The 25,414-nt window shown below is 39.4% G+C and overlaps 1 pseudogene; it reads right to left on the bottom strand.

Annotated features, from left to right (window-relative positions):
* Positions 1-337: 337 nt before the first annotated feature.
* LOC108635177 lies at positions 338-23,017 on the bottom strand (annotated as a pseudogene).
* Positions 23,018-25,414: the final 2,397 nt, after the last annotated feature.

The following is a 25,414-nucleotide window of genomic DNA, read 5'->3' as shown; positions in this document are numbered from 1 at the left end:
TGAGGTGAGGAAAACACTTGGGTTAACTATTATATGGGATGAGAAAATTATTTATAGTACTGAGAAAAAAATTCAATCTTTTATCCCCTAGATTTGAAAGATACTTATTTAATAGTTTTTTATTTGAAGGGTAAGAATTCTGTTTAGAAAAGTGATGTGTGGATATTAATTCATGACAAGTTTAGGATGCTACTCAAAAAAAAAAAAAAAAAACAAAACTTAGTATTCCTATGAATCGGGACCTACCAAGAGGCCATAAGTATATCTTTATTTTCTCATAAAATTGAAAAAAAAATCCCTGAATCATTTTTATTCTCTAGTAAGTTTTAAGCCAAACCTGTCTGTTGGATCCTTTAGCATCCTACCCAGATCAAGAGTGGCTCCAGGTCGCGGTGTCCATGTTAACACATCAGAATTTTTCTTGATAAGATTGTTGAGTTCATCTGGGTCATTTTTGATGTTTGTTTCCTTAATGTACCTAGGAAATAAAGACATTCCCATGTCAGAAAGCTTATTCTCAGTTGAAATTCCGGATTAGATCAATGACAGAATTTTTATTTGTTTCTTCTTCATTCATACTTCCCAATCCCCCTCTACTTACCTCAGGAAAAAGAAAGACTATATTTGGGCTAATGTTCCTAATTAGGGAAGAGCTATTAGTCAAAGAAGGTTGCATTTATAGCTTGTTTTTAAGTAAGAATCATATAGTAATTGGAATTGAAGTAAGATAGAGTGAAATTATTATAAAGAGGTGGGAATAGCATACTCATATTTAATTTTTCCCAGTTTTTTAAAAAATTGAAGTATAGTTATTTATAATAGTGTGTTAGTTTCAGGTGTATAGAATATTGGCTTGCTTTATTGTATTTAATATTAATTAAATATGGTGGTGGTGGTGGTTTAGTCACTAAGTTGTGTCTGACTCTTGCAACCTCATAGACTGTAGCCTGCCAGTCTCCTCTATCCATGGGATTCTCCAGGCAAGAATACTGGAGTAGGTTGCCATTTCCTTCTCCAGGGGATCTTCCCAACCCAGGAACTGAACCCAGGTCTGCTGCACTGCAGGCAGATTCTTTACTGGCTGAGCTATAAGGAAAGCCCTTTAATTAAATATATAGATGATTAAATATTATCTGGTATGTAAATGCTAAGCAAATAACATGAACTAATTGTTTTTATCTTTACAACCCACTAATGAGACACCACCCTTATGGCAGAAAGTGAAGAGGAACTAAAAAGCCTCTTGATGAAAGTGAAAGAGGAGAGCGAAAAAGTTGGCTTAAAGCTCAACATTCAGAAAACGAAGATCATGGCATCTGGTCCCATCACTTCATGGGAAATAGATGGGGAAACAGTGGAAACAGTGTCAGGCTTTATTTTGGGGGCTCCAAAATCACTGCAGATGGTGATTGCAGCCATGAAATTAAAAGACGCTTACTCCTTGAAGGAAAGTTATGACCAACCTAGACAGCATATTCAAAAGCAGAGACATTACTTTGCCAACAAAGGTCCGTCTAGTCAAGGCTATGGTTTTTCCTGTGGTCATGTATGGATGTGAGAGTTGGACTGTGAAGAAGGCTGAGCACCGAAGAATTGATGCTTTTGAACTGTGGTGTTGGAGAAGACTCTTGAGAGTCCCTTGGACTGCAAGGAGATCCAACTAGTCCATTCTGAAGGAGATCAGCCCTGGGTGTTCTTTGGAAGGAATGATGCTAAAGCTGAAGCTCCAGTACTTTGGCCACCTCATGCGGACAGTTGACTCATTGGAAAAGACTCTGATGCTGGGAGGGATTGGGGGCAGGAGAAGAAGGGGACGACAGAGGATGAGATGGCTGGATGGCATCACTGACTTGATGGATGTGAGTCCGAGTAAACTCTGGGAGTTGGTGATGGACAGGGAGGCCTGGCGTGCTGCGATTCATGGGGTCACAAAGAGTCAGACACGACTGAGTGGTTGAACTGAACTGAATGAGATACCTGCCTTTATTACTCTCATTTTATACAGAAAGAGACTAAGGATCAGAGGGGCCGGGTGACTTGTCCCAGGTCAGCAGTGTCCATCTAGTGCTCTATCGCCAGAGCAGGGCTTGACCTTCCCAGGAGGTCACAAGGAGGAGCCTCTCCCCAACTTTAGGAGAAAGTCTGATAAATCTTTCCAACCCCTTCCACCATGTAAGGTTATATTAAATAAGATAGGCATCTATGAACCAGGTAGCGGCCCTCACTAGTCACTAAGTCTGCCAGCACCTTGATCTTAGACTTTCCAGTCTTCAGATGTGTGAGAAATAAATTTCTGTGTTTTATAAGCCCCCTCCCAAAAAAGTCTTTCCATTCAAAACCATTAAAATCCATTGGTTAGAAAAGAGCACACACACATCCTTGGTCATAGCCCCTCCTGAGATCTAGTTTCTCATTGTGTTATTAATCAGAGCTAAGTATCTCCCAAATTTAATTACAAACCACAGTCTTTCTGGAAAAGTTCTAAGTCATCAATTTCAATGCTATTTGGGAAGGTAATCGTGGTGGTGCTGGAGTCAAAAAAGAGAGATTCAGAGAAACAGGCTTTGTCACTGTACTTCATCAGACATGGGTGACCCAAGCATTTTTGTTAAAGGGAATTTTACTTTCTTGTGCTACAGCTTGGTGACCTAGACTGGATAGATATTTTCAGCCAGATATACAAACATATGTAAGCACTGCAATTTCATAGCTCCAAGGTGACTTACATTATTTGTGATCTTGGGATCAATTTTGCAGACATGAGTAATGATGTCTGTCCACCCAAAGATGTCTAACTACTCCCTTCCTGCACATGTGAATGTCCTTCCACTGGCACAGCCCTCAGTTTGCAGCAGTGTCACCTCTTTGTCCCATTTCTTCCTACCTCTCATCTCAAAATGATTCATTAACTGGTTTCCTCGCCTCCTGAGAAACATGACGCTATCAGATTACTCTTCCTAAAACACGATGTGTGGCATTCACAAAATTCTTTAACTTCTCTGTCTCTATCTCTAAAATAATAATAAAATGAACACACACCCAGATGCCACCCTCTGAGGGGTATTGTGAGTACCAAGGGTAACATCTGCCAACCATGAATACACAGAAGAATGGCTTGTAATCACTTTAAATGCCAGCATCAAGTTAAGTGGTCAAGTGTCCCACTGGTAAGAAACCATCATATCCAGTTCTTCTCCAGGTTCTCACAATGCAACCTCCTTGATATTTCTTGAATCTGAATTCTCTTCTCAGTCGCCAATGTTTTTCATCAATCCTTTCGAGATTGTTGTAATGATATTCAAACTGGTCTCCAGGATCGACATTCCTATCTCCCTTCCCACCATACATACAGCCTAACCTCCCTGGTGCACATCTGATAATGTCTCTGCTCATCAGACCCCCTCATTCTTAAGGATAAATCCAAGTCATGTGGAGCGGCACACAGTAGTGTTCACTGTCTGGTTCCCTCCGTTCCTCCTCCCCACTTCCTCAAACACCTGCCTCCGTCCCCTACACTGAACTGCAGTCACTCATCTCGGCATCTTTCTATCTTTGTTGGTCAGGGTTTACTCATACTTCAAAACTTTGTTTCAATCGTCCATCCACGGTTTCCAACAGTCAGTTTCTGACTCCCACCTGTATCCCACTGCCTTCAGAACACGCATGTACCACAGCATTTATCATTCTACATCATCATTGTTTTTCTCTTCCAACTCTGAAGACAATCATTTCATCCCTGGTTCTCCAGCACCAAGAACATGCAGCTCAATAGATGAATGAATGAATGATGAACAGTATTGATCAAAAGAAATTATTATTTATCCTTAAACCAGTCTATCTGAAAATATTCGGAAGATGTGAGACAGCTACATAATATCAACAAGAAGTAGTAAAGGGAACACATCAGCAATCGGACATATTAATCAATAAGATACATGTAGACATGTCACCAGACAACACAGAACTTCAAAATGAAAGCAGTCAGGTTTTAATGATGAGACACATGAAGCCCAGAAAAGTAAAAGAATAATAATAATAATAATCGGTCCTAATAAGTGGTAGTAGGGAAGAGCCTAAATTCCATGTACACTATTTCTCCTACTGTACTCTGAAGCCTCAGTTGATGAGAAATTATGGTCAGTACTTACAGAATTTTGCCATAAAAATGAATCTCAAGGACTATTTCTTTACTACCGACAAGTTTACAGATAAATGTACTCTGAGTAGAATGACACATGCATTCCCTGTCTGCTTATGGGAAGTCCCTGCCCTTTGTACACAAATTGCTCTAGTTACTGGTCACAAAGGGGATCTTCATGAAGCAAATGGCCCTGGTGTTTGCTCATAAAGACACTATTATGAGCTCATAAAGACACTATTAACGGCTGAGTAGCTGTGTGATGAAACAGATGCTCTATATAACTGACAGAATCTTGTAAAAAATGAAAATATCTATAAGATTTTAACATTTAAAATAATAAAGCTATGCTTCAAGATTTACTAAATGAATAAACTGTGTATTTTGTTTCTTTCAAAGGGTTGTGACTCATATAAAATGTGCCTATATTAAGATATGCGTTGTCTTACAAATATGATCTAAATAAACATATAGCTTTAATTAACATGGCTGAGGTGTTAAGAATAACTGTTTAGGTTTTTTAATTTTTAAGATTACTTAGATCCAATTTTTGGACGGTTTGGGGTGATCAACTCTATGAATTTTAACATATGTGTAGATTTGCGCAACTACCATTGCAGTCAGGGTACAGAGCAGTTCTCTCTGCTCTATATTCTGTTCTCTCATAACTCCCTCTTGTTGGCAGTCACTCTCCCTCAGCCCAGCCCTTGGCAACCATCATCTGCTCTCCAACCAGTAGTTTTGCCTTTTCTGGAATGTCATATAAGTGGAATCACACAATTCGTAATCTTTTGAGGCCGACTTCTTTCGCTTAGCATGATGCCTTTGAGATTCGTCTATGTTGTTGTGTATATCAACAGCTATCTATTTTTATTGCATTTGTAGTGTGGATATACTATGGCTTGTTTATCCATTCACCTGTTGAAGGATATCTGAGTTGATCTGGTAATTTATGAATAGAACTACTATTAATATTTGTGTATAGTTTTTGTGTTCAATAAAAGTTTAGTTTCTCTAGGGTAATTACCCATGAATGGAACTTCTGGATTGTATGATAAATGTATATTTAAAGAAACAGTCAAACTGATTTCCAGATAGCTGTATCATTTTGAATTCTCAACAGCAATGTCTGAGAAGTCTTATTGTTTTGTATCTTTGTCATAATTGGATACTGGTAATCTTTCATTAAATTTTATTAATCTTCATTCTTATTTTTAATTTTAATTATATTAAAATTTTATTAATAACTTGTATTACTTTTAATTCTTATTTCATTGCAGTTTTAATCTGCATTCTCTAATGGCTAATGATATAGGCACATCATTTCTTATGCCTATTTGGTGAAGTATCTGTTTAAATATTTTGCCCATTTATTTTTTAGTTCTTTGCTTTCTTACACTGAATTTTGAAAGTTGATCATATATTTTAGACACAAATTGTCAATCAGATATATGACTTGCAAACATTTTCTCACAGTCTGCAGTCTGTCATTTTACTCCCCTTAGCAGTGTCTTTCACAGAGCAAATATTTTAATTTTGATAAAGCCCAATGTATTAAAATTTTCAATGAACTGATTGTGCTTTTGGTGTCATATCTAAGAAGACTTTGCTTAACCCAAGCTCATGAAGATTTTCTCCTATATCTTCCTCTGAAAGTTTCATAGTTCTACATTTACATTTTTATTTATGACCCATTTAGACTTATTTAGGGGATACAGTGTAGGGTTTACACTGCGGTTCATTTTTTGCACATGAATGTCCAATTGCTCAAATAACATTCATTGAAAGGACTATCCTTTCCCCGTTGAACTGTTTTTGTACCTTTGTCAAAAATCAAATAGCTATATGTAGGTAGATCTATTTTTAGATTCTATTTCACTGCCCTATGTGTTTATCCCTTCATCAATATCATGCTGTCTTGATTTCTGTAGTTTTACAGTGAGTCTTACAATTGGGTAGTGTGGTTCCTCCACAAGTGTCCCTCTAGAGTCATTTTACTTTTATCTGTATAAGTTTCTTTGGCATTTCTCTTAAAGGAGCTCTTCTTGTAATGAATTGTCTCAGTTTTCCTTTCATCTGGGCATGTTTTTATCTTACCTTCATTCTTGAAGGATATTTCACTGATATAGATCTGTGTTGACCGTTCTTTTCCTTAAGCACTTCAAAAATACTATTTTACTACCTGCTAGTCTCCATAGTTGATGACTAGAAATCCAGCTACTTGAATTCTTCCATGAATACAATGCATTCTTTTCTCTGCCCATATTTCTGTTTTTCCACAGATACAGACTATCTCTCTACTCTCTAAGCCACCTGGTCCATTCTTAAACTTTCAGGCAGAGATCCCTTTTTTGGGTCCTGCAAAACAGTTATTTCCTTCTCATATTTTAGGTGATAGATTAAAGCACTTCAAATGTCCATTATTTTATCTAATTCCTCTTCTCTGGTCAAGCCTTAGACCAAAAGGTCATCCCTAAGGATGCTTAACTTATCTGCCTTCGACTATAAGGTTTGACATGAAACACATAACATGAAGCCAAATAAGGAAATCCTCTGGGTCTTTCTTTTTTTAATTCAAGCTCAGAAATACTTCCTCACCGTCCTGACTTTAATACTCTCCAGTGTCATGTGGTAAATATTTCTATCAATTTTCACTTTTCCCTTGAGTGACCCATAGCTTAGAACATGAAAGTAATTGAATGACACACTGTTTCACTTCTCCAGCAGACTCTCTTGATTGATCTTGGACATGCTTTCTCTTTATATCTTTAACAGATGCTCATCACTGTCCAAGACAGTGTGGAGAGCAAAATGTCACCACAGTCCAGTTCCTCAGTTCTTGGGTATTTCCATATAGTGTGATGTATGAAAGCTGTAAATGGCAGCAAAATCTTTTTCTCTGCTCTTTTTCCATTGTTTGAAGGACAGAACTGATGTTCAGCCAGAAGACATATAGTTGCTAAATATTGAAATGGTTCAGTGCATTTGGTTCAGAGCTGCCTCTCTGACTGTCCTTCTTGCTATTCCAGTCATCTGACCCTCCCTGGGATCTCCTGGCCCTCTCTCATGACACCAAGCATTCAGAACAGATATCAGGTATGCTGGCTCAGGTCTGGAGACTCTGCTCCTCCAAACTTCATGTGACCATTAAAATGAAAACCTTCAAACATTCTCAAAGAAAACTCACTGGCCTCCAAAAAATACACTTGAAAAACAAGATCTAGAAAGTTATGCTGCTGGCAAGAAAAATCCTTTTAGACACTCAAAAATGACAATATAACTTGATAATGATACAGTCTCTATTCTGAGATATAGTGTGGTGTAGAGAAAAGAGCTCCAGAGCTAAGCATACCAGGATTCATTTCTTTAACTCCAGTGATTCCAGCAGAGTGATTTGGGCAAATCTCTTAGCCCCTGAGTTTCAACCAACTTGAACAGGCATAATGATACCTACCTTACAGTGTCATTGAGAAAACTAAATGACTTGATTAAATGCCGCAGTTCAATTTCTAGTGTATACTGAATACATATAACTTGCCTTTATCCTTTCCAGGATCCTTCTGGACAAAACTCTAATCTGGATTAACTCCTAGCTGCCACGCATTGCTTTCATTCATGCTCTCCATTCTCAGACAGCTTGTTAAGTAAACTCCAGATTCCTACCAATTATTCTCTCTCATTCCGTGTTGCATTTACAACTAAATCATTCATCCCAGAATACATTAACTCATGTGTAAATATGTTATACAAAATGTCCAGCCATACTTGTCTGATGGGTGGGATTCCACAAAATACCCAGCAAAGGGGCAATAAATTCGGGGTTGTAGGTCCTTCACCAGTCCGAGCCTTGTAGTTCAGGAGTTTCTTCCTTTCTGTTTTAATGAAACTGGGCTTTCCATTCCTCTGGAATGACAGGGTTTGGATTAGAGTCTCCTCTGTTCAGAAATCAGAGAAAAACAAAAGGTCTAGTAGAGAAATCTTTCAGGAGATAAAAATTGACAGCTGACACTCAGATGTAGACCAAAACTCTGTCATTAGTGGCTTTATTTTGCAAATTTCATTTGGTTACTAGGAAAATGTTCCTGAGCTAGCCAAAGACACTCAACCCTCTCCTTGTTTATGACAATTCATGTGGACCTAGCTGAATATACAGGGTGGCATGTATAGTTGTACCTTGCATACATGTACATTTTAAGAGCACTGTAATTTTGTATTGCTTAATGCTCTTCTAACATAGAAATGGTTTTGCTAATCTGGGTGGATTATAAATGCAAAGCATATTTTTTTCCACCTTGGGGGTGTGCAGTGGTCAAGGGCCTGGATGTTGGAGTCAGTTAAAGACTTAGGGTCAAAACGCAGCTCTACCACTTAAATTCTTTAAGTTTGTTTTCTCCTCTGTGAAATGGAATCGTGATGCCTAGCCTCACAGTTTGTTCATTTGCTCATTCATTCATTTGCTCAATATTTATTGAGCACCTCCTATGAGCCAAAATAGTTTAAGGCATGGGAGAATATAATGATGAACAAGAAAAAGCAGTTCCTTGCTCTCATGGAGCAGTCATTCTAGTGAAAGATGCAAATAATAAATAAGTAAATAAATTTATTTCAAAACAGTGATGACCTAGGAAGAAAGTAAAAATAGGACCATGGGCTAGAGAGTGGCTGGAGGGGGTTATTAGACAGGACAGTTAGTGAAGATGACATTGGAGTCATAGAATACAGACAAACATAGAAGAGGAATTGGCCACTGTGTGGAGGTCAGGGGTAATAGCACTTCAGGCAGTGGAAACAGCACATGCAAAGACCAGGGCATGGATGTACTTGGCGTATTGAGTCTGAAGAACAAAAAAGCAGGCCAGTATGTGCTGACATTGGTCAAGCAATGGGGATACAGACAGTAAAGGAAGTTGAGAATTTAGGCAGGGGCCCAGAGCATGTGGGACACTGCGTCAGGGAACTGCTCCTCCTCCTACCCCTATGAACATCTGTTGAACACAGACAAGGAGACAGAAAAAAAATAAAAGTTATCCATAAGCTAGACCTGATCATCTATTAACATTTAATTATTAACGTTCTGGTATATTCCAGACCTTCTTAAATATATGTGCACATGCTAAACAGCACACATACACATACCCACCATAAGAATGACATTCTGGGACTTCCCTGGTGGCTCAGTGGTAAAGAATCCTCCTGCTATCGCAGGGGACACAGGTTTGATCCCTGGTCCAGGAAGATCCCACATGCTGTGGAGCAACCTAAGTCTGTGCGTCATAACTACTGAGGCCAGCACTCTAGAGCCCAAGAGCTACAGCTGCTGAGCCAAAGCACCGCAACTGCTGAAGTCCCCATGCCTAGACCCATGCTCTGCAGTAAGAGAAGCCACCACGAGAGGCCCACACACTGCAACTAGAGGGTAGCCCCAACTCACCGCAACTAGAGAAGCCCACGCACAGGCAACGAAAGACACAGCACAGCCAAAAATCAAACAAACAAATCTTAAAAAAAAGGATGGAATTCTGCCAGCTACTTTTAGTAGGTATATGTTGCCTCCCCAGTCACATTGTTAACCCACTAAGGACAGCACCTCCCCTCTATGTCTCACATGGTGACACATTCTGGGAAGCAATGAATACAGACTTAAGAGAAAAAAGGAACTGTACAAGGCTTTCTTCATATTGGCAAGTAGGGCATTTCTGCCACATCATTAAACAGAGATTGCTTAGAAAACATATGCATTTATTAAGTGAACATATATTAAGCACTTTTCAATCCTAGTACTGAGCAAAAGTGAGAACAAAATGTACCACTTACACACCCTCCCCACCCCAAACCTAGCACTACACTTAGACCCAGAGCAGAAGCACTTCTTCCTTGGATTGCACATTTCTTCTAGCTTTGAGATATAACTGATGTGTAATTTTACATAAGTTTAAAGTACACACCACGGTGATTTCATTGCATGCATGCATGCATAATGATTACCACAATAAGGTTAGCTTATTACCTTCATCACCTCATTACCATTTTTCATGTGTTAGAACACATAAGATCTGCTCTTTTTGCAACTTTCAGATATAGAGCACAGTGGTGTTAACTATAGTCACTATGCTGTGCATCACATCCCCAGAACATATTCACCTTATAACTGGACGTTTATATTCTTTGACCACTATTTGCCTATTTCCCTGCTCCCCAGACCCCCATAACCCCATTACTTAAGACGGGCTTCCTTTGCCCCATCCCTCCCTGGTATGAGCATTCCACCAAGCCAAGGGCATATGCCTACCTCAAAGGTGCCCACACTCTATTCTGAACCTCATACCAAGAGCATTTAAGCCTGGATTACCAATGTCGGACTCTTCCTGTTCTGCTCTATGGTCTACATCAGGAATCCAACTGATCCAAATGATTCTTTTTCTTGACTTATCCTGAGATGCTCCCTAATCCCCTTAGTGTTTGTTTCATGCCCCATCAGCACACTTTGAGCTGGGAACTTTAGTCTGTAATCTGTGATTTGCAAGTCTGGTTTCCCAGTAAGATTGTAAGCTTCTTGCAGGGAAGAACCATGTTTTAGTTATCTTTGTATTGGATTTGCAAAGCGTTTAGCAAAGTGCCATGCCTACTCCCTGGTATCACTTTGAAATAAAGTATTACCAGTAAACTTTCCACCACTGAAAGTCATCGGAAAGCCTGATGCTCCTCCAGCAAAATCACTCATCATTAAATCAACCTTCATAGGCAGCCTTCCTCCATTGGGTCTGGTGCAATCCACTGTATTGAGTATTTTATGACCTGTGGAAAAATTACACGGCATAAATACTCAAGGTGAAATCTTGGACACCATAGTTCGAAATCCTAGGCCAACAAAATCAAACTCCTCCTGACTGATTTGGTTGGTTCTGGATGAGGATAATAATCTTGATTTCCTTCAAGATCATAGATAGACTACTTTCCTTAGCCAACTATCTTCAGATGTTGAGCTCAAATGATGCAGGGGGGAAAATAACCAAATCAACACAAATCTCTCAACCTTTTGGAAATTCTATTTAATGACTGTTGGAGTAAAGGCATCTTCTCACATGAAAAGCAGAAGTGTATGATTACACTTCAGACTTAAATTGAAGAAAGTAGGGAAAACCACTAGACCATTCAGGTATGACCTAATCAAATCCCTTATGATTATACAGTGGAAGTGAGAAATAGATTTAAGGGCCTAGATCTGATAGATAGAGTGCCTGATGAACTATGGAATGAGGTTCGTGACATTGTACAGGAGACAGGGATCAAGACCATCCCCATGGAAAAGAAATGCAAAAAGGCAAAATGGCTGTCTGGGGAGGCCTTACAAATAGCTGTGAAAAGAAGAGAGGTGAAAAGCAAAGGAGAAAAGGAAAGATATAAGCATCTGAATGCAGAGTTCCAAAGAATAGCAAGAAGAGATAAGAAAGCCTTCTTCAGTGATCAATGCAGAGAAATAGAGGAAACAACAGAATGGGAAAGACTAGAGATCTCTTCAAGAAAATTAGAGATACCAAGGGAACATTTCATGCAAAGATGGGCTCGATAAAGGACAGAAATGGTATGAACCTAACAGAAGCAGATGATATTAAGAAGAGGTGTCAAGAATACACGGAAGAACTATACAAAAAAGATCTTCATGACCAACGTAATCATGATGATGTGATCACTCATCTAGAGCCAGATATCCTGGAATGTTAAGTCAAGTGGGCCTTAGAAAGCATCACTACGAACAAAGCTAATGGCAGGTGATGGAATTCCAGTTGAGCTATTTCAAATCCTGAAAGACGATGCTGTGAAAGTGCTGCACTCAATATGCCAACAAATTTGGAAAACTCAGCAGTGGCCACAGGACTGGAAGAGGTCAGTTTTCATTCCAATCCCAAAGAAAGGCAACGCCAAAGAATGCTCAAACTACCACACAATTGCACTCATCTCACATGCTAGTAAAGTAACGCTCAAATTCTCTAAGCCAGGCTTCAGCAATACATGAACCACGAACTTCCTGATGTTCAAACTGGTTTTAGAAAAGGCAGAGGAACCAGAGATCAAACTGCCAACATCCGCTGGATCATGGAAAAAGCAAGAGAGTTCCAGAAAAACATCTATTTCTGCTTTATTGTCTATGCCAAAGCCTTTGACTGTGTGGATCACAATCAACTGTGGACAATTCTGAAAGAGATGGGAATACCAGACCACCTAACCTGCCTCTTGAGAAATCTGTATGCAGGTCAGGAAGCAACAGTTAGAACTGGACATGGAACAACAGATGGTTTCCAAATAGGAAAAGGTGTACGTCAAGGCTGTATATCGTCACCCGGCTTATTTAACTTCTATGCAGAGTACATCATGAGAAACGCTGGACTGGAAGAAACACAAGCTGGAATCAAGATTGCCGGGAGAAATATCAATAACCTCAGATATGCAGATGACACCACCCTTATGGCAGAAAGTGAAGAGGAGCTAAAAAGCCTCTTGATGAAAGCGAAAGAGGAGAGCGAAAAAGTTGGCTTAAAGCTCAACATTCAGAAAACGAAGATCATGGCATCCGGTCCCATCACTTCATGGGAAATAGACGGGGAAACAGTGGAAACAGTGTCAGACTTTATTTTTTTGGGCTCCAAAATCACCGCAGATGGTGACTGCAGCCATGAAATTAAAAGACTCTTACTCCTTGGAAGAAAAGTTATGACCAACCTAGATAGCATATTCAAAAGCAGGGACATTGCTGACTAAGGTCCACCTAGTCAAGGCTATGGTCTTTCCTGTGGTCATGTATGGATGTGAGAGTTGGACTATGAAGAAGGCTGAGCACCGAAGAATTGATGCTTTTGAACTGTGGTGTTGGAGAAGACTCTTGAGAGTCCCTTGGACTGCAAGGAGATCCAACCAGTCCATTCTGAAGGAGATCAGCCCTGGGATTTCTTTGGAAGGAATGATGCTGAAGCTGAAACTCCAGTACTTTGGCCACCTCATGCGAAGGGTTGACTCATTGGAAAAGACTCTGATGCTGGGAGGGATTGGGGGCAGTAGGAGAAAGGGACGACCGAGGATGAGATGGCTGGATGGCAGCACGGACTCGATGGACATGGGTCTGAGTGAACTCCGGGAGTTGGTGATGAACAGGGAGGCCTGGCGTGCTGCGATTCACGGAGTCGCAAAGAGTCGGACACGACTGAGCGACTGAACTAAACTGATGATTACATTAAATCATAATATGTCAATATGAAAATAAAACACTTAATAAAGGCAGTTTTGAAGATGTTCAGTTCAATTCAGTTCAGTTCAGTTCAGTCGCTTAGTCATGTCCGACTCTTTGCGACCACATGAATTGCAGCACGCCAGGCCTCCCTGTCCATCACCTATAGAGGAAATATAGAGTATCTGTTCCCTTATGAAAAAAATCTTTGCACCTGTCACCACAGAGTATGTTACTGCTAATTTTTTCTCTGAGTGACAGATTTTCTGAGATTTTCTCAGTGAAAGTCCATTTTCCTAAGACAGGGATAGAATATACTATTTCTTATGGAAAATGAAGAGGGAAGAAGAAGATGAAGATAGGATGGAACTTTGGATAGCTATCATTATCCTTCCTACCAAGAGTATGTTTCATTTTTCATTGCTGATGAAAATAAGAGAATACCTTTGTATTCCACAATAATGCAAGTGTCCATTTCAGGATGTACGCCATCCATTAGGATCATGAATCGGAGATTTTTGTCTACCTGGAATTTAACAATAAAACCAACAACTGTTTATGTCAGTTTGGCTTTTTGTTCAATATTTGAGTAAATGATCATCTCTTCTGGAAAGAAATACCTTTTATTCAGAATTGGATTTATTATCCAGTAAAGTCATGCCATTGATTTATGGAGAGAAAAGCCACCTTTTATTTTAGCTGAAATAGAGATTTATACAGTAATACATACTTACATAGTACTACATATGGAAAAAGTAAGCCATTGTTTCTTCAGTATTAAAGCAACTACCTCACCTAAAATTTACCCCCAGAAAGTATAACTGAAAAGTGTAGAAAAAACACTGATATCTGACCTGCTGCCATATTCCAAATGGCACTACATTGATATTAGTCAACTGGACACCACTCTGATTCAGATTCCAAAATACAGGTCTTTCTGTTTTTCCAACATAAATGGGGATATCTGGTCTTCTCCCAGCAAGCTTCTTCAGTGTGGGGTAACTAGGATCAGAAAGATGGGAAGTTTGAAAGGTGAAAACACTGGATCATCTAATGTAAGAGACAGTTTGCCCTCACACCAACATGTGGACCAAGAAGAAAGGAATGGAAAAACCAGACCTCCCCAGAGTCCAAAAAACAGGGTTTTTCCTCAAGGTTGACTATAACAATGAGGGGAATTTCCTAGCAGATTCCTCTTTATTGGGAAAACATATCATATACCACAGCTTGTACATCAAACCAGGAGTGCAAATTCCATTTTCCACACTGATGCTGCTTTGAGCAAGGGTAGTTCTAACAGAAGGTACAAAGTGGAAAACTCCTGCTGAAGAGGTTTCTGGTTGAAGTTCTCCAAAATCTTCATTTTTTCTCACCTCTCAACCAGCAGCTCCCAGTAAAAGAAAGGTCTTGGTCATAAAACGAGGAGAACCTGTGAATTGCCCATCATTAGGGGTGCTTTTTCAACCGTCAACAGATTAATAGCCACATGGTGGCACGTGCTACTGCTAAGTCACTTCAGTCGTGTCCAACTCTGTGCGACCCCATAGACGGCAGCCCACCAGGCTCCCCCATCCCTGGGATTCTCCAGGCAAGAACACTGGAGTGGGTTGCCATTTCCTTCTCCAATGCATGAAAGTGAAAATGAAAGTGAAGTCGCTCAGTCGTGTCCGACCCTCAGCAACCCCATGGACTGCAGCCTTCCAGGTTCCTCTGTCCATGGGATTTTCCAGGCAAGAGTACTGGAGTGGGGTGCCATTGCCTTCTCCGTAGTGGCATGCAGAATGAATGATTTGTCCTTAAGGAGAGTCAGTTACCAGCTAGGCAAGACAGTAAAATTTAGTGTAGAAGAAAACAACATTTACCATTTGGAGTAATTCCAACTCAGTATACAATTAACCATCTGAGCACTTTTGAACATCTTCACAGATTGTCAACTCTCATTTCTGAGCATTCATTACATCAAAGGATTATATAATACTGTGGGGTGTGGCAAAACATGAATAATAAACAAAAGGCTGTTTAGGTAACTATTATATATCAATCATGGTGTTAGGCATTTTCACTAGTATTTTATTTATGGTCTTTTATTTCTTCTAACCAAAAAAAAAAAAGCTCTATGTTTTTTTTTTTTTTAATAAATGAGAACACATACTCAGAAATATATGGCTAACAAATAGTTAATTGGTATTCAAATTCAGGTTTTCTGATCCTAAATTTAGTGCTTCTTCTACTAGAAGGCAATTTCAACTTAAATGAATATGCTGTCTGGTTTAAGAATCAGACTTGTGCATAGAGTATATTATCAGGCAAAATAAGATATTTAATAATAAGAAAAGCATAAACAAAATCAGCATATCAGCACTTATTAATTACATTTAATAACTCCTCATTAACTAATATTCAAGTTCTAGACCTATATTAAATAAGTAGAATCTGGAGGGGAAAAAATCAGTATGTTTTCTTCTTTAAAAACAAAGGCTTCAAAAAATCAAGGATTCTCTGAATAAGTCTTCAATCTCTGGGTTAATCACTTAAATCTCCTACTTTAAGGGCCTTTAGGAGTTAGGATAGGTTATTCTAAAATCAATGTTTATTGCTTTGTGATTTTTAAATTGTTGAAAATTCTCACTGGCATCTCTAAATATTATTCATTATGACACTCATGTGTGCTGCTGCCAAGTGGTTTCAGTTGTATCCTTCTTTTGGTGACCCTATGGACTGTGCCTGCCAGGCTCTTCTGTCCACGGGATTCTCTGGGCAAGAATACTGGAGTTGGTTGCCATGCCCTCCTCCAGGGGGTTTTCCAGACCCAGAGATTGAAACTGCATCTCTTGTATCACCTACATTGGCAGGCAGGTACTTTACCACTAGCACCATCTGGGAAGCCCAATAGAATACTCATATATTTACATGACAAATCACATTTATTTGACTAATGACTGTTTTCTAAAGTACACTGGGCTTTCCCCCTTGCTTCTCCCTTGGTGGCTCAGACGGTAAAAAATGCAGGAGACCGGGGTTTGATCCCTGGGAAGATCCCCTGGCGTAGGAAATAGCAAACTAGTCCAGTATTCTTGCCTGGAAAATTCCATGAACAGAGGAGCCTGCTGGGGTCACAGAGTCTGATACAACTGAGCAACTAACACACAGGACCATGGGCATCTTTTAACAGGTACTATAAAGCAATCACTTAGTTTGTGTGATACTGTTTTCTCTATACAACCTGCATAAAATTAGTTCCACATGGTGTTATTACACAATGCATGAACCCAGAACTTTCATAATTCTGCAGTTGTACATCTTTGGTTCCAGAAGCTTGCATGGATCAAAGATATCAGCAGATTTTTAATCTTAGCACAATATTCCAGTGGGTGATGTTCAGTTTTTGTGTATTGCAGGTAATTTGTTACTAAAGCAGCTAATTACTTAAGTTTTAGTTTCCTTAGAGAAAAGAGAGAACATATTCATGCCTTAGAGATCTCATATGCTTTCAATATACTTTCAATAGAAAAATCAAGGGGCCGGTCAACCAGCAAACATACTTCCCCTCATCATGGACATTTCTATCAAAGAGTCTCCTTCATTTGAACTTTGTTGCCTAAAGTCCCAGCAAAGAAAAATAAGGTGAAATTGCTTCATGTTAGAACAAGTGGGCAGGGCTATATGTTTTCATTAGCACCTGAGAAGCTGTGACACAAACTTCTAAATAACGATGAAGAAGGAGGACCCTGAAATGAAGCCAGGGGTTGGAAATCTGACCCCATCTCTTCTGATAACTGTTCATTTGCAAATGGCTGTGGTTTTATAAATTCAAGCTCCTCTTTCTCCTTCCTGTTGATGATCTGAGTTAAGGAAGTTTCAGTTCCTATCCTTAGTATCACACAGCTGTGGTTTCAATAAAGGATGAAGTGAACTCAGAGTCCAAAAGCTGGGAGCTCATTGTTGAAATGCCATGAATCAAGAGTTGGCAAACCACAGTGACCTGCTGCTATAATCTATGAATGCCTTTTACCTTTTTAAATGGTTGAGAAGGAAATCAAAAGAACAATCCTATCTGGTGATCCATGAAAACTTTATGATATTCACATGTCATTGTCCATAAATCAGATTTATTAGAAGACAATCAGGCTGACTGAGGACCATTTACGGCTGCTCTTGTACTACAACAGCTGAACAAAGTCACTGTAACACCAACCATATGGCTTGTAAAACCGAGAAGAGTTACACCCCGTGTACTGGTCCCTGCCATAAAAGTTGAACTGAAAAAGGGAGTCGACATTGATGATCCTTAAGCCTAGACTTTTAGCAAGTAGCCTGAGGGTGGGAAGTGAGAGTGTGGAGAGTTATTAACTCCTGTCTTCCTCCGACAATGGCCCCTTTTGCATTTGTAATGGTATAAAGCCTGAAAATATCTTCCCTCATAGCTCAGTCGGTAAAGAATTTGCCTGCAAGGCAGGAGACCTGGGTTTGATTCCTCGGTCAGGAAGAGCCCCTGGAGAAAGAAATGGCAACCCATTCCAGATTCTTGCCTGGAGAATCTCACCAACAGAGGAGCTTGACAGGCTAGAGTCCATGGGGTCGCGAGAGTCGGACACGACTTAGCAACTAAACCACCAAAGCATGAAAACAATCTAAACATTATGCTACACAAACATACCCATTTATCCAAGTTAGTTCTCTTCTCATCAGCCCCACTGAATCGGCCTCAAATTGAGCAGGGATCACAAAAGAACCTGAAAACCAGTGATGCCATTACTGCAGCATTTCCTTCAGAGTTCAGTGCTCAGAATTCATTACCTCAGGTGGTCTGAGTGCATGTGACTGATGTAAATTAGGTCCGCTTGGCACAGCCTCTCCAGCCAATCAGATGGAGGCTCATGTAGTAACCACCATCCTCGGGCAAAAAGCAGGACCCGTTAACCAAGGGTCAAACACCATCCTCTTGTCCCCAGCTTGAGGTCCATGCAGGCATGAGTAAGGTATGTTATCTGTCAGAAGACAGTGAGAATCAGATTATTGAGTCACCATCAGTCAGCAACAATGAACTGGCCTGGTTAGTGGACAAGTCACGTTGGAGAACTTTGCTCCTGAGCATGTTCAGTGAGGTGGGGACCTTTATACAGAAAACAACTCCTGGTACACGTCACTGCTTTGTTAGGAAAGAAAGCTTGTGGTGGATTTCAGGTGTCAAACCAATTGATTCATCCAGCTCTACTCTATCTAAATTAGCTCCTAAATGCTTATTTACAGTCTGCACTGCAGAATATCTTTTGCCATCAGTCCTTCAAAGCACAAGTTACAAGGAAAGGCAGTTAGAGATGTGATGGCAGATACTTGGGGATTTAAATGCCAGACTGGCTGGAAATAGCCACTGAATGAATGATGAATGATTCTTGATGGGTTTGAGGCAGGAGACAGGTGGGCCCTGGCTGGGCGGCTGGAGTCTGTCCCCTGTGGACAGATACTCCAAGACAAAGATAATAGCAGGAAGGAGGAGAAACTGAGCCCTGTCCAGATAAGAGGTAAAAAGACCACGTGTTCTTCATTCTTAAGGTCAAGGAGACCTTCCAACTACATGTGCACAGGGAGGTTACTCAGAGGTCAAATAGGGAGGGGACACCACCACATAGTAAGTGATGTGAACCTTCCCGTAGCCTCCTCACTAGAATCCACCTTGGCTAAGAGATGCAGGGGCACACATGGGAGGACCCTGAGATGAACCAAACACGACTCAGAACTGGGCAAAGCAAGACGACTGGCCAAAGGAAACCCAAAAGAAATGCCCATATAAGTGATTTAAACCACCACAAAAGCATGACTCTTTCCCTCTGAGCCCTCTATCTATTCACATGTACATCTTTCCTCCTAATAAAGACTTCATCTGTTTCACTACTTTCCGTCTCTTTGTTGAAATTTATTTCTACAAAGCAGACAAACCAGGGCCACTGGACCTCGTGGTCCAGGAGATAGGATTCGGCATTCTCACTGCCGCAGCCTGACTTCAATCTCTGGTCAGGGAACTGAGATCCTGCTTCGAGCTGCTGCAGGTGGAGGCCACCCGACATCGGGCTGGCATAGCCACGCAGGCTAGAGAAACAGGCTTGGGAGACTTTCTCTTCTAACTTGCCTGCTGACTCACTTAGGGAGTCAGGGTCCTCTGAGAATGGCTATAAACAATGACTTAGAAACTGGCACAGACTCGAGGATTCTAAATTAGTGCTTTACTCCCTTCCTCTGATCTGACACACCCATCGGACAAAGGAAAACACCCAGCAGCAGAGAAAAGGTGGTAAAAACTCCAGGGTGAGAAGCCAAAAGAGAGGTTAAGGAGAGGTCAACAAATCAAATACAGGTGATTATGCCTATTCTGGATAGAGTTCCATTTGCTTCCTCAGAAAAGTAACAGCCCATTTCCACAAGCTTCCCAGATAATATCAGAAAAATTTATTTTGGATTGTTTAATTCTCCCAAACCACCAAAGCATTTTCTCTGGAGGAAACTCTTTTAAAGGTAGGAAGTGCACAAGGTTTGTAAAGATCTCAGGGCAGATTTTTGGATCGCAGCCATTCTGACTGGTGTGAAGTGGTACCTCATTGTGGTTTTGATTTGCATTTCTCTAATAATGAGTGATGTTGAGCATCTTTTCATGTGTTTGTTAGCCATCCATATGTCTTCTTTGGAGAAATGTCTATTTAGTTCTTTGGCCCATTTTTTGATTGGGTCGTTTATTTTTCTGGAATTGAGCTGCAGAAGTTGCTTGTATATTTTTGAGATTAGTTGTTTGTCAGTTGCTTCATTTGCTATTATTTTCTCCCATTCAGAAGGCTGTCTTGTCACCTTGCTTATATTTTCCTTTGTTGTACAGAAGCTTTTAATTTTAATTAGATCCCATTTGTTTATTTTTGCTTTTATTTCCAGAATTCTGGGAGGTGGATCATAGAGGATCCTGCTGTGATTTATGTCTGAGAGTGTTTTGCCTATGTTCTCCTCTAGGAGTTTTATAGTTTCTGATCTTACATTTAGATCTTTAATCCATTTTGAGTTTATTTTTGTGTACGGTGTTAGAAAGTGATCTAGTTTCATTCTTTCACAAGTGGTTGACCCGTTTTCCCAGCACCACTTGTTAAAGAGATTGTCTTTACTCCATTGTATATTCTTGCCTCCTTTGTCAAAGATAAGGTGTCCATATGTGTGTGGATTTATCTCTGGGCTTTCTATTTTGTTCCATTGATCTATATGTCTGTCTTTGTGCCAGTACCATACTGTCTTGATGACTGTGGCTTTGTAGTAGAGCCTGAAGTCAGGCAAGTTGATTCCTCCAGTTCCATTCTTCTTTCTCAAGATTGCTTTGGCTATTCGAGGTTTTTTGTATTTCCATACAAATCTTGAAATTATTTGTTCTAGTTCTGTGAAAAATGTGGCTGGTAGCTTGACAGGGATTGCATTGAATTTGTAAATTGCTTTGGGTAGTATACTCATTTTCACTATATTGATTTTTCCGATCCATGAACATGGTATATTTCTCCATCTATTAGTGTCCTCTTTGATTTCTTTCATCAGTGTTTTATAGTTTTCTATATATAGGTCTTTAGTTTCTTTAGGTAGATATATTCCTAAGTATTTTATTCTTTTCGTTGCAATGGTGAATGGAATTGTTTCCTTAATTTCTTTTTCTACTTTCTCATTATTCGTGTATAGGAATGCAAGGGATTTCTGTGTGTTGATTTTATATCCTGCAACTTTACTATATTCATTGATGAGCTCTAGTAATTTTCTGGTGGAGTCTTTAGGGTTTTCCATGTAGAGGATCATGTCATCTGCAAACAGTGAGAGTTTTACTTCTTCTTTTCCAATTTGGATTCCTTTTATTTCTTTTTCTGCTCTGATTGCTGTGGCCAAAACTTCCAGAACTATGTTGAATAGTAGCGGTAAAAGTGGACACCCTTGTCTTGTTCCTGACTTTAGGGGAAATGCTTTCAATTTTTCACCATTGAGGATAATGTTTGCTGTGGGTTTGTCATATATAGCTTTTATTATATTGAGGTATGTTCCTTCTATTCCTGCTTTCTGGAGAGTTTTTATCATAAATGGATGTTGAATTTTGTCAAAGGCCTTCTCTGCATCTATTGAGATAATCATATGGTTTTTATTTTTCAATTTGTTAATGTGGTGAATTACATTGATTGATTTGCGGATATTGAAGAATCCTTGCATCCCTGGGATAAAGCCCACTTGGTCATGGTGTATGATCTTTTTAATGTGTTGTTGGATTCTGATTGCTAGAATTTTGTTGAGGATTTTTGCATCTATGTTCATCAGTGATATTGGCCTGTAGTTTTCCTTTTTTGTGACATCTTTGTCAGGTTTTGGTATTAGGGTGATGGTGGCCTCATAGAATGAGTTTGGAAGTTTACCTTCCTCTGCAATTTTCTGGAAGAGTTTGCTGGAGAGGGTGTGGAGAAAAGGGAACCCTCCTACACTGTTGGTGGGAATGCAAACTAGTACAGCCACTATGGAGAACAGTGTGGAGACTCCTTAAAAAATTGCAAATAGAACTACCTTATGACCCAGCAATCCCACTTCTGGGCATACACACCGAGGAAACCAGAATTGAAAGAGACACATGTAACCCAATGTTCATCGCAGCACTGTTTATAATAGCCAGGACATGGAAACAACCTAGATGTCCATCAGCAGATGAATGGATAAGAAAGCTGTGGTACATATACACAATGGAGTATTACTCAGCCATTAAAAAGAATTCATTTGAATCAGTTCTGATGAGATGGATGAAACTGGAGCCAATTATACAGAGTGAAGTAAGCCAGAAAGAAAAACACCAATACAGTATACTAACACATATATATGGAATTTAGGAAGATGGCAATGACGACCCTGTATGCAAGACAGGAAAAAAGACACAAATGTGTATACCGGACTTTTGGACTCAGAGGGAGAGGGAGAGGGTGGGATGATTTGGGAGAATGGGAATTCTAACATGTATACTGTCATGTAAGAATTGAATCGCCAGTCCATGTCTGACGTAGGGTGCAGCTTGCTTGGGGCTGGTGCATGGGATGACCCAGAGAGATGTTGTGGGGAGGGAGGTGGGAGGGGGGTTCATGTTTGGGAATGCATGTAAGAATTAAAGATTTTTAAAAAAATAAAATAAAATAAAAATGAAAAAAAAAAAAAAGATCTCAGGGCAACATGCCAGAGATAAGACAACTGGTCATTTCATCTGACAGTGATTTGGAATCAAGCAAAATTTCTGAATTTCTTCAATAGTTTACATGACTGTCCTTTGAGACCTCTGCTAAAAGTTTTTCTGCTTTTTTTTTTTTTTCTGGATATATTATCTTGTAATCCCTGCCAAGTTCTGGGTGTTTCTAAAAAATTTGCTCAAGCGTTCAGGATAACTATACTATTAGTCCTAAGTAGCCACATCCAAGAATATTCAAGGTAATATAATAATATATATATATGTGTGTGTGTGTATCTTAGTTTTATTTTTGTTTTTAAGATAATTATAATTTAATGTTTCCTTACCTGCACTTCCCCAAAAGCCAAATCTTCAGGAGATCTGGGCTCTGAATCCCAGGGGTTAGGAGGATTCAGCTCTAGAAGCAAAAGTTCATTTTCTTCACTCTCTTCCACAACTAGAACCAAAGGGGAACAAATATGAATTAATAACAACAACAAAGTGAAAGTGAATTCACTCAGTCGTGTCCGACTCTTTGCAACCCGTGGACTATAGCCCACCAAGCTCCTCCGTCCATGGGATTCTCCAGGCAAGAATATTAGAGTGGGTTTGCCATTTCCTTTCTCCAGGGGATCTTCCCGACCCAGGGATCGAACCCAGGTCTCCCACATTGCAGGCAGACACTTTAACCTCTGTACCACCAGGGAAGCATAATGTTTAAAAAGCATCACTGAAATAGAAATGTATGGCTCAGGTACTCAGAGTACAAAAATCAAAGGAAATCAGAAACAAAAAGCAATGTTAATTTAGGTCAAGCAATATCTACTGAGATGAGGGCTAAAGACTGACACCCATTCATTTCTTTTATTCTTACTACACTTAAGGAGCTCACGGAATTTCAGGAATGTCAGGGATGTTTTATGTCTTAAGCTGAGTGCTGGGCACATGGTGCTTTCTTATTTTTATATCTTTTAAAATATTGTTTAAGAATTTAATAGAAGCACATTAATTAACATTTTCCTAATAAGAGTTATCAACTTATTTAATAGCAAAACACAACTGGCTTTCTTAATAAAATCAGAAATACACAAAGGACATTTAATATCACCACTATTATTAAACTGTGTCCTTGAAAATGCAGGCAATACAATAAAGATACATTTTATTATTATTTTCAGGCTATATCATTGCTGGAAAACAGTGTCATGAAATAGAAAGAGTGCTGGATTTGGAAACATCAAGGTGGGGATTGTGACTGGGCTGCTTATTATCAACATCCTGGGCTGCAGGTGCCTGATCACAAAATAGAGGTATGACACATACTTCATAGAGTTGTTGTAGGCAGTAAACAATATAAGAGATCCAACAGTGTCCAGCACTATGCCTGGCACAAAGAAAGCATTTAATCAATAATAATATTATTATCACAATTATTTTATCCTCAAAGAATGAAGAGTTAAAGAGAAAGCTCAGTATTGACAAGACTATATACTATAATAAACAACAAATATCAACTCAAAAGTACAAAGTATTATGGGAGATTCTCAGAAAACTGCATTGATACCCACTTGTAAGGATTTTCCTTCTTTAGAATTGTTCTCTCTTAAGAAAAGCAGGAAGAGAAATGTGTGTGCTCAGATGCTCAGTCGCGTCTAACTCTTTGTGACCCCATGAACTGTAGCCCGCCAGGCTCCTCTGTCCATGGGATTTTTAGGCAAGAATACTGGAATGGATTGCTACTTCCTACTCCAGGGAATCTTCCCAACCCAGGGATTGAACCCATGTTTCCTGCATCTCCTGCATTGGGAGGTGGATTCTTTACCACTATTGCAACCTGGGAAGCCCCAGTTATTAAGTAACAGTTATTAAACAGCTTTAATATTCTAAGAGAGGAGGGTGAAAAAGGAAGGGCCATCTAACAACGGTGCTATGCAACTGGTTATTTAAGTATTCTAGTTTATTATCTAGTTTATTAAAGACACAATGAGAAGCTTCCAAGCAGCTAAAAATAGAATATCAAAGAGAGGACTTTTAAATTTAATAGCAATGGAACAATTCCAGTGGAAAATCTGAATATATACAAATATAAGATGAAAAAGTTCTACCACCGAAGAAAACTGGCAAACACGTTTGGAAAAATATTAGCATCATACTTGAGAACAAGCTTAATTTAAAACAACAGTGATGCTATTTTTTGATTTAAATGAGAAAAGTCTGAAAAACTAAGAATGCCTCAAGCTGGTAAAAGTATGAGGAGAAAGGAAAGCTTATTAACTAGTTAGTTGGAACAAAAACTGGGTCATTCTAAAAAAATAGACTGTAATGCAATACATATTAAAGAATGGATGAATGAATAATGGACTCATTCATTCATTTAAGACCTCAAGTAAAGAGGACGAGGTTAACCGTATTTTTTAGTTCATGACACATTGTACTCAGTCCAGGCAAAGCTACTTACTTACTTATTTATTTATTATTCCCTTTATCTGTTTCTCATTGTTATTTCTCTCCTCTCCTACAGGATTACCATTTAAATGCTCATGCAAAGTATGCATTATATTTTATGTGTGCATTTTAATTCATATAAATGGTACTGGGTCTCCAGTCTCTTTCTTACTCTTTTTCACTCAATACTCTGGTTTTAAGGTTCTTTCTTGCTGCCACGTGTACGTCTAGTCCACTTCCTCTAACTGTAGATTTTGTATTCTGTGGTTCACCGCACATTTTACTGATTTACCCTCCTTATGATGGACCCACAGACTCCACCACCACAAGATTTCTCTGGTGCAAACACAGAAGCGAGACTGATGGATCACGGTGTATGGGCCATAAGCCTCCTCTGACTAGTCACTGT

Source organism: Capra hircus, unplaced genomic scaffold (assembly GCF_001704415.2).
Source record: "Capra hircus breed San Clemente unplaced genomic scaffold, ASM170441v1, whole genome shotgun sequence".
Taxonomy (NCBI): domain Eukaryota; kingdom Metazoa; phylum Chordata; class Mammalia; order Artiodactyla; family Bovidae; genus Capra; species Capra hircus.
Note: the sequence above shows the minus strand (reverse complement) of the source record. Positions and strands in the feature narration are given on the sequence as shown.